At 46.5% G+C, this 9,947-nt stretch overlaps 1 long non-coding RNA gene across 1 annotated transcript; it reads right to left on the bottom strand.

Annotated features, from left to right (window-relative positions):
- Nucleotides 1-4,542: 4,542 nt before the first annotated feature.
- Nucleotides 4,543-7,672, bottom strand: LOC144116189 (uncharacterized). Its single transcript, XR_013311776.1, has 2 exons — nucleotides 5,995-7,672; nucleotides 4,543-4,945 (listed from the first exon to the last, which is right to left on the bottom strand). It is a non-coding gene; the product is annotated as an uncharacterized LOC144116189 (long non-coding RNA).
- Between the last annotated feature and the right edge of the window lie 2,275 nt (nucleotides 7,673-9,947).

A 9,947-nucleotide genomic window follows, 5' to 3' on the forward strand; every position in this document is an offset into this window, starting at 1 on the left:
TTCTTTTGGCAGGGCTGCCAGCTCCTATGTCGTGGCGCCTTGAATGGCCTCCCCACTCCCCATCCAGCGACATTTTAGGGCTCTCTTCACACGAGGAATCGGGAAAAAATCGCATGGGGTGAGGTCAGGCGAGCATGGCGGATGGGGAACTACAGTAATGCTGTGCTTGGCGAGAAATTTTGTCACGCTGAGAGTAGTGGGCGGCCTTGCGTTATCGTGGAGAAGGCTCCATTGTCCAGATGCCCATAAGTGAGGGCGACGGCGTCGCAGTGCATCACGCATGTGTTGGAGCACGCGGATATAAAACTCCTGATTCACCGTCTGCCCTTGTGGGACGAACTTGTGGTGTACGACACCTAAGGCATCGAAAAAAACTATCAGCATCGTCTTTGTTTTGGTCTTCTGTCGCTGCACCATTCTCGACGCCGGAGAGCTTGTGGACCGCCATTCGGCGTTCTGCCTCTTTGTTTTGAGGATCGTATTGAAAACACCATGTTTCGTCTTCAGCAATGATGGTGTCGACGAATGCCAGCATCCTTCTCTGCCTCAGAGAGTAAATCAGTGCTCACTGATGCCCGCGTGTCCTTCTGGTCCTGTGTGAAGGAGTGCGGCACAAGTCTGGCATTCAGCTTTTGTTTCCCCAAGTTCTCACATAGAATTTGGTGGCATGTTGTTCTTACTAATGTCGAGAGCATCTGATAGCATGCGGATTGTAATGGTGCGGTCTTGCTGTATGATTTTCCTGTTCCGAGCCACGTTGTTTTCATTCTGTGAGGTTTAAGGGTGCCCCTGCCTTGTGTTGTCTTCCACAGACGTTCTCCCCGAAACGAACCTCTTGTGGAACTCGAAAACTTGTGCCCGCGATAATGTCTCATTGCCGTAAGCGCCACGAAGGAGCTGCTACATCTGTGTGGCTGTCATGCCAAGCTTCACACAAAATTATAAGCTTACACGTCCATCTCTCCACATTCACTCACAGTAGAATGTGCAGACGACAAGTGACAACGTATTTACATGTAGTGCCATCTAGCGGCTCCCTCAGCAACTAACATAAATAGCTCAGGTTAGCCCGAAAGGATTGTGCTACACATACGCACCAACATTTGTTTTGGGGAATTATTTCTAGAGAAGAAAATAAATCAGTCTCGAAACTTTACGGACAAAGGTATTTTTTGCCCGTGGTTTACTGCTGCTACAATAGCACACATGGCTCAGTCTGTGCACTCTACTGCGTGCTAGCGCATGGTATGCTTCAAAAGCAAGGGTTCGGGCAAGTTGTTTGTTTTAGTTAAGGTTGGTCGCAGAACAAAAAGGGATGACACGGGAACCAGACGCATAGCACTGACCATCGAAGAGTTGAGTCAGTGCTGTGTGTTCGGTTCTTGTGTTTGTGCTGTCTTTATTCGTTGCAATGTGATCAACCTTAGCTTCAAAAGCAGTCTTCACACTCTGTACAGGGGGAGTGCACATGCAACTGCTGCACAGAAAAGGCCTTAATAAGGTAATAAACATTGTCCATTTCGCGCTCGTGTCTGTGTACAGCACCTGGTGCTAACTGCTCGCTACACTGCACATTTCAATTTAGGCGCCAAATGTACTTCCTTGTGATGCATGGTGTAGCGAGTACTTTTCTACTTGGCATGTAACAAACTGTAGCTGTGATTCAAAAATATCATTGTAATGCGTCAGCATCAGAACCCCCATGTTGGAATAATTCGTCCATCCATCCGTCTGAAGCCTCAGGTGGCAAAGTGGAGAGAGTGGAAAGAGAAGAGAGGGTAGGTGGAGATGGTTGGCAAGCGGTTGACAATCACAGTCGAGAGGTGGGGAGAGTGGATGTGTCACAGATAGCTGGATTTCATTAGGTGAGTGGAGTGGGCGTGTCACGTGGTGATTGATGGGACCCATTCGTAGTCTGAACCTGTCAGCAGCTGCTGCGCTCCGTCTGGCAGGAACATAATGCTGACGCATACTGTGCCGCATGAGTCACATTGATGGTCTGTGATTTATTTTTAGCCTTAATTGATCAGCATTTAACACATGTACCATTCGTGATTAAATTTTATCGGTTTTCATGCGGCACTGCAGGGACCAGCTTCGCGACAATCATGCGTATGCCATCTTCACGTTTGCTACAAGTAACAAGCTCATGCATTTTGTACTATATTTCATGATTAATTTCAAAAAAACCTAATTAATGTAACAGTCCTTATTTTGACATCACCTTTGTGACATTCCTTGTGTGTGCTGCGAGGTTCCGCGTTCCACGGCGCGGCGTAGACGGAGACCCAGATGACAGCGGCATCATCAATTACCCAGCCATGCACTTTGAGTGACGACCAGAACGAAGGGACCCGCCGCCGTGACAGCGGCATCATCAATTACCCAGCCATGCTCTTTGAGTGACGACCAGAACAACCGGACCCGCCGCCGCCGCCGCGGGGAAACAGGCTTTATCCTCCCCAATTTGCGTGGCCGTTCCAGGTGCGGCCCTCCCGGGCACATTCCAGGACAAGGGAGCTGTCAGCGGGCCAGAGCGCGCCGTACCACAGCCGACGCTATGCGCTACCGCGAAGACAACATTCTTTCCCTCCTTCCCCTTTCGACGTGGGCTATCGCCGGGAAGGCACCCACAGCTTCCCGCCGTGCCTCGTGAACAAAAGAGCATTCCCAGAAGGGCCGTGACGGACACCTGTCATGGCGGACAGGCAGTACTCGCCAAGAATGTGGAAAGACAGGCGCTAGTGAATTAGCTCCGAAGAGAGAGCCTGTGTATACTCTCACTTGAGAGAGAGTGGTGGCGTTTTTGTTGTTTATTTAGTTTGTATTGTTAACAGACTCTGGGGTCGAGGCTAAGCCCAACCCAAGGGGTTGTCCCCATCTCGCATGTTATTTTGGATTGGAGAATTGATGCTTTGGGCGGGCCACTGGAAATGACCGCCCTTAGTCCTTTGTTAATCAAGTGCTTAAAAGCACATGTAAACGGATGCAGTCCAGTCTGAGCTGGGGCTCCATGCTTAGCATGTAATGTGATGCTACTTAGGCACTAACCTGCCCGGTCGATGAGTAAAGTAGTGCAAAGTTTGTTCTTTTGTAAATTCAGTTCTGCTTTTTTCCAGTTTAACTCTCTGTATATGTATGTTGTAAAATTATGCTCTGCTGTCATCATCTACAAGCTCGCCTCCTGTTCATCTTCCAAGCCGAACGACACTAGAGGAAGGGTTTGTGAACCATCCTCGAAGAAACGGACGACTATTGAAATTCTACTGCAGACGCTCAGGACGACATCGTTCGCCAAGAGGGCCTTCAGCGCGGAAGCCCGACGGCGTGCAGCTTCTGCCAGCAACCGCTCGAGCCCAACTCCGGAGCCACTCCATCGCCCCCATGAAGTCGTCGGCACGTAAGCTCGGACGCCCCAGCCTCTGATGTATAACCTTAATCATGTGTAATTATTGAATATACCTGTTTGTTTAAACTGAGCCATACGGTGTCTCTTTGCCTCTCCGTCCCGTGTGGACCTGCGCATTATGGGGGTCATCACACCTTATACTGACACCACAGGCTGATTGTGACCATTTAGATTGAACTAGCGAGAAACTAATTTCTGCAAAAGAAGTGAGATACTACTACACGTGAACAATATTGACAAAGGCTTTGACCCTACAGGCACGGTTTGTACAAATGAAAAACTTTTCTAATCTTCAGGTATTCCCATCATTATTGTGTTCGGACAATAACTGGAAGTTGCAGCAAAAATGCTGTTAATGAACATGCATTGAACACCTTGTCAGTTGTGCCCATGTGATGTGGGTATTGCAATTAATAGACAAGTTGGTTGTTTGGTTTATGAGGTTTAACGCCCCAAAGCGAATCAGGCTACGAGGGGCGTCGTAGTCGAGGGCTCCGGTAATGCCGACCACCAGTGGTTTCGCACAGCACACGGACCTTTAGCATTTTGCCACCATCAAAATTAAATCACCGCAGCTGGGATCGAAGCGGCGTCTAATGGAATCTATTGAATTTCAACGTTACACACACAGATTAGTTTTTGCTATGTGCAAGTTGTATTTAATGTCTGTACTAGGAAGGGTAGCTTTCTAAAGCCACAGATGGGCTTGTAGGGCATCGTAAACATCCATTAGAATCAATGTTTTTGTACAGTGATCACACAATGGCAGCGTATCTATGACTGCAAATGTTTAAATCAAGCGTAGTATCTTGAAGCTTATTAAAAATAGATCGTATGTAAAATTACCTTCCAACTTCTCAGAAGTACCACATTCGTGGAGAAATGCAATTGAAAATTGCCAAAATGCCTAGGAAAAGAAATTTTGGCAGCCAAGAAAGGAAAAGGAGCACTTTATGCGAGGACTGTGGAAGGATGAGTTTCACCCAATTGTGGAAAACGATGAACCCTAAGAAATGATATGTGAAGGTGTTGCAATTCACATTTCGTGCATACTGGGCTGCCTTGCATTACGACAACTTGTCCAGGTTGACTGCCACAAGTCAAGGAAAACCCCTGATACATACAACCGCAGCTTTCTGTTAGACATTTTATTTGCAACATTCGTTATCTAGCTGACAGGTTATCAATATCCCGAGGTGAATGTGAGGTGCAGGATGAAACGGGTGCCATGTCTGGATACTGGAGAAAATGTGGTGTGATGAGCCTTGGGAGCCTTCCTCTTCACGTGGCTCCAGGCAGTTTTGCGGCCACATATTACGGTTGACAGTGCTTCATTCTGTAACCTAATACCACAGTTACTTGCATAATGGATGCAGTCTGTGGGAAAAAATTTGAATGGTAATTTTGGTGCATTTATTACATGCTGTAAAACTTGGTGTGGTCAATTAAACTTCCCCAAATTTTGGCGACTGAAGTAGGCAAGGCATTTATTATGCAAGTGCATCCATTATGTAAGTAAATATGGTGTACGAAAGCCTGAAACAAAAATAGAAATAAGTATCTGCATGAGTGGAACAAATTCCTAGCAACTTTGCCACAGCACCATACCTATGACTGCCAAGCAAATTCATTTATGAAGTGCTTTACTATTGTGAGGGAAGGCCATTCTCAACTAGTTCTACCACGGCAATATAAGTCCGTGTGACACATTGCACCAGCAATGTTCCGAAAAATGAGTAATACTGTTTGTCTGCTGCAGCAGTATTGTCTTTGTTAAATAAGATGAATGGTAGTTATGTGCTCCACGATAACTACATATTCTCAACTGTCCTCTAAAAGGGCAGTTCACTGTGACATCACGACATGACAAAGAGGTATGTATGCAGCATGGAGTGCCACTTGATACTGCTTTTCCTGAAGTGCACCACATGCAAACAAAAATGATAGTGAATGCAAGGCAGGTATGAACAAGCAACAGAGTGCACTAATTGCCTAAAGATGAGAAATGCTTGCTAATTGTCAAGAGGTTCTCTGTTGAGCAGCACCAGAGAAAATTTACTCACACATGCAGATTCTGAGTGGGGAATGAGGGGCCTGAAATATCTTATTTTTAAACTGTGGGGTTTATATTTGAGAGCGACACATGGGCTATGAGGGACACCATAATGGAGGTCTCCGGATTAATTTGCACCCCCTGGGGCTTTTTAACATGTGCTGACTTTGCACAACATATTGGCATTCTTGTATTTTTCCTCCACTGAAATACAGCCGCCACGGCCAGGATCAAACCCTGGGGTAAGCAGTCTAAAGACGCCAGAGCCACTGAGGTGCCATAGCGGGATGAGTTCTCCATTCCTAGGAGGAAAATTTCGGGAAGAAAGAATGACTAGAAAGGAATTACTTGAGGCCTGTAGTGTACCCTTAGTGGTGCTGCTTGACATGGGATATCAGTTCCCTTGTTATGACCATGCGGGCTTCAAGAAAATTAGCAAATGGCACTCCTCTTCCCTGCTGTGTTTTGAGCTTGCTATGCTAAAGAACTTTGTCAAAGCAGCCCAGCAACTACCTCACAAAATAATCCTCACCTGAAATCTGCCATCTTCAGTTGGCAGGGTCTACAAACAGCCAGCACATTCAGGTGCTACTTTCTGCATTAAATATTTTCCCTCATCAAATCTGCAAAAAACAAACACAAGCAAGGCAAGCACACAACTTGTAAAAAAGCTTCATTTTCTCTAGTCAAGGACAAGTGAGAACCTGTCCCTATGACCAGTGTGGTTCAGCCTAAAATTTGGATGGCTAGTCTGGTGTAAAAATTTAGTTCTTTATAAAGTTTTGCAGCCCATTCTGCTCTGCACACAAAGATACAGCAAGCTTCCTGCAATGCAAGCATGACAAGGACTATGTATTGCTGGACTGTATCAACAATGCCTAGGATTAGAATGCCTCCTTATAGTTAGTGGAGGTGCTGGCTTCCCTCAACCTGAACCCGCAGCTCTGCAGCTGTACATTGCCCCAGATGTTGGCATGGCTCAAGTCAGCAACCTGCAAGCCCGTAGCATTAAATGGAGTTGTACTCAGGATCATTGATATTGCCACTTGAATGACAAGGTAGGCTCACTATAATTCAGGGCACCAGGGTTCTTCCGTTACCTGACTGCACTTTATACAAACAGCCCGCTTTGGCCTGCTACATTAGAATTTTATAAGTTCCACCCAAATACTGTCTGGCATTGCACAAACCTTTTGCTTAAATAGTTTTTACTAAGTGAGAATGAAACATACAGTTAGGAAAGAGTTAGGCAAATACTTCAGTACATTACCAGGAATGCATTCATATGCACTTAGGCTAAGTCTTTACTGTAAGCTTGCCTATGCCACAGCAACGGGTCCATCAAAACAACAATATGGCATTTGCTGCACTTTCCTTGGAAATTGTTCAGTGCAGTCATGCTGCGAAAATAAAATTCAGACTCTTTGAGAACAGCCATACACATCACTGGTGCTCCCTCAGTAACGGCATCTCTGGTGTCCGAGTCATCATCGGCAGCTTGTGAGCATGTCTCATGGACATTTTCAGCCAGTTTTTTTTAAACCTTAGTTCCCTTTGTGCTGTCCAAATCATCAACAGCTTGTAAGCTGAAAACAGTGATGAAACATGCTAACACTTCATTTGCTGCACTTTCCTTGGAAAGTGTTCAGTGCAGTCATGCTGCGAAAATAAAATTCAGGCTCTTTGAGAACAGCCATACACATCACTGGTGCTCCCTCAGTAACGGCATCTCTGGTGTCTGAGTCATCATCGGCAGCTTGTGAGCATGTCTCATGGACATTTTCAGCCAGTTTTTTTTTTAAATCTTAGTTCCCTTTGTGCTGTCCAAATAGTCAACAGCTTGTGAGCATGTTTCATCGCTGTTTTGAGCTAACACATCTGCTGTCCTGTGCTTTTTGACCTTAATGGCATGTTATACCTGGGCAGAAGTATTGCAACAATGTGTATTGTGAAAGTTCTGGTTAACAGAAAAGTGACAGCTGAGTTTAATTTGCACATGCTTCCTTAGACTGCATATATACGCAACCAAAAGACTGTTTTCTCACTTCAACATATTCTAGAATTTAACTGGGCTTGCATTGAGAGCTTGCTATATACTTTATGTCAGCTCCACCTGTGGCACTGTTGGAGATGCCTCTCATGCTCTTCAACACACACACCATCCAAGCCACTGCCACACCGCTGTACACTATGTTACACATCTATGTACACTACATGCACACCCTTACCAGCAGCACACGTGACAAGGTTGGAGGTGCCTCTCGCGCTCTAACGCACACACCATCCAAGCCACCGCCACGTGGCTGCACACCATACCACACATCTATGTACACTCCATGCACACACTTACCAGCAGCACACGTGACAAGGTTGGAGGTGCCTCTCGCGCTCTAACGCACACACCATCCAAGCCACCGCCACGTGGCTGCACACCATACCACACATCTATGTACACTCCATGCACACATACTTACCAGCAGCACACGTGACAAGGTTGGAGGTGCCTCTCGCGCTCTAACGCACACACCATCCAAGCCACTGCCACATGGCTGCACACCATACCACATCTATGTACAAGTGCAGGCAGTACAAAAAGGAACATGTGGTCAAGAACAGTTATTCCAATTTATCAATTCAGTGAGCACTGCTGTTCCGCTTTTCATGGAAGACAACTGAAAAGCATGGCATACTTGTTTTTTTAAGACATGTTGGGTAAAGCACTGGCTCGCTTTGGGGCATGCTTGCGTGTTCCCTTTCATAATGGTTGCACTTGTATGTTACACAAGCAACAGCACAAATTAAGTTCGAGATGCCTCTTATGTTATAACAGATGCACTATCTATGACTTCCCTTATTTATACTTGCTATTTACTGTTTTCAGTCAATGCACTCCATGAACATTTTGCTACACAGGGATAAACTGCACATTTCTCAGCTTTGGACAAAGTTCAATCCGCAAGGAGGCATTATTTTACTTTTTTACTTTACAGTAATCGTGGTCATTTCCGGTATGAATAATCAAGACTTCTTCGTCCAGTCCATGAGAGAGAAGCTGCCGTTTTACTGTTTCCTGCTGCAGCATAGTGGGAGGACGGCCCAATTCAGGCTTGATTTTGCCATATTTCAGTGCTCCATACCGCGGCTGCTTTTCAACGTTCTTATTTGCAGGCACCAGCCGTGGTTTTTTTTCTGTTGGCTGCTTTGCGGTTGCAAGGCTATGCTTTGCAGCAAACTTTGTCAGGTCTTCGTCTATCATCTTTTGCTCCTCGGCAGTTTTCTCTGGAAGCTGGTTAATCAGCATTTGGAAGGTAGACCCAGCTTTCAATTTCAGCACATTAGTTCTTTTGTGGTGATATTTTTAGTGTGGAGCCTTGCTGAGTGCTCTGCATAATATGTTGAGCACTGGCCATTAAGGAGCCTGCATCATCGATAGCATAGTCTTGGATGCCATCTTTGGAAGGACAATTGGAACAGGTGGCCTGGCTGCTCTGCAACTTGCGCGACTGCAACAGCATGCATGTGCTTGCACATGTGCGCATGCATTGCATGGTCCACATGTGCATGTGAACATGTTGTGGCAAGCCTCACACTGCTTGCAATGAAGCTCACAGCCACTGCATGATTTGCTAGTCCTTTGCACTGTGTGCTTGAAGTTCACCAAGCTTTGTGACTTTACATGCCACTGGCCATCTCCCACTCTCTCAGTACTGGTCTTACAAAGCTCAATCCCCGCTTTATGCCTCCCAAATAGGGCAGATTTGCGGTGGTCTGCTCCTCCTTTCATAAGTGCAATAGCCCTGTTGTAAAGCTTGTCAGACGTCAAATAAAAAAGTACTTTGATTAATTTATCCTGTCGCCCATTTATCTTGCCACCAAAGTGAGAGTACTTCAGTGTCTTGTGCATTGACTCCAAGTGATTATTTGTTGTTAATCCAATGTACTGCCGATAGCAGTAAGCCCACTGACATGCCCTCTTTGCGTATGTTTTTTTCAAAATATTGCTACGGTTGTGCTTGTGCTTGGAACGCTCGTGCTTGGTGCGCTCGCGCTTGGAACGCGAAGAGGACGAAGGGCGTTTCTGCTGCTGGGCTTCGCGTGCCCGGTTGTTCGGCTGCGTGGCTGTAAGCTGTTTCCCTGTAAATATATTTTTCCCATTTGGTGTGCACATCTTCACGTTACATTATTGGTGGAGGTGCTGGGTACAGCCACAGCAAGCACGGAACTTCGCAGCGGTCGTCAGCTCGCCGGCTCTTCAACCATGACCAGCGAAGGGGCCGCTCCGTCGGCGTCCGCCAACCCGGCGTTCATCATTGCCCATCCGAGAGATCCTGGGACCTTCAACGGAACGGACGGCGTCGACGTGGAGGACTGGCTCGCAATGTACGAGCGCGTGAGCACACACAACAGGTGGGACCCGACCCTAAAGTTGGCCAACGTCATCTTCTACCTGACGGGCACTGCCAGGGTATGGTTCGAGACCCACGA

This window comes from Amblyomma americanum, chromosome 1 (genome assembly GCF_052857255.1).
Source record: "Amblyomma americanum isolate KBUSLIRL-KWMA chromosome 1, ASM5285725v1, whole genome shotgun sequence".
Classification (NCBI taxonomy): Eukaryota; Metazoa; Arthropoda; class Arachnida; order Ixodida; family Ixodidae; genus Amblyomma; species Amblyomma americanum.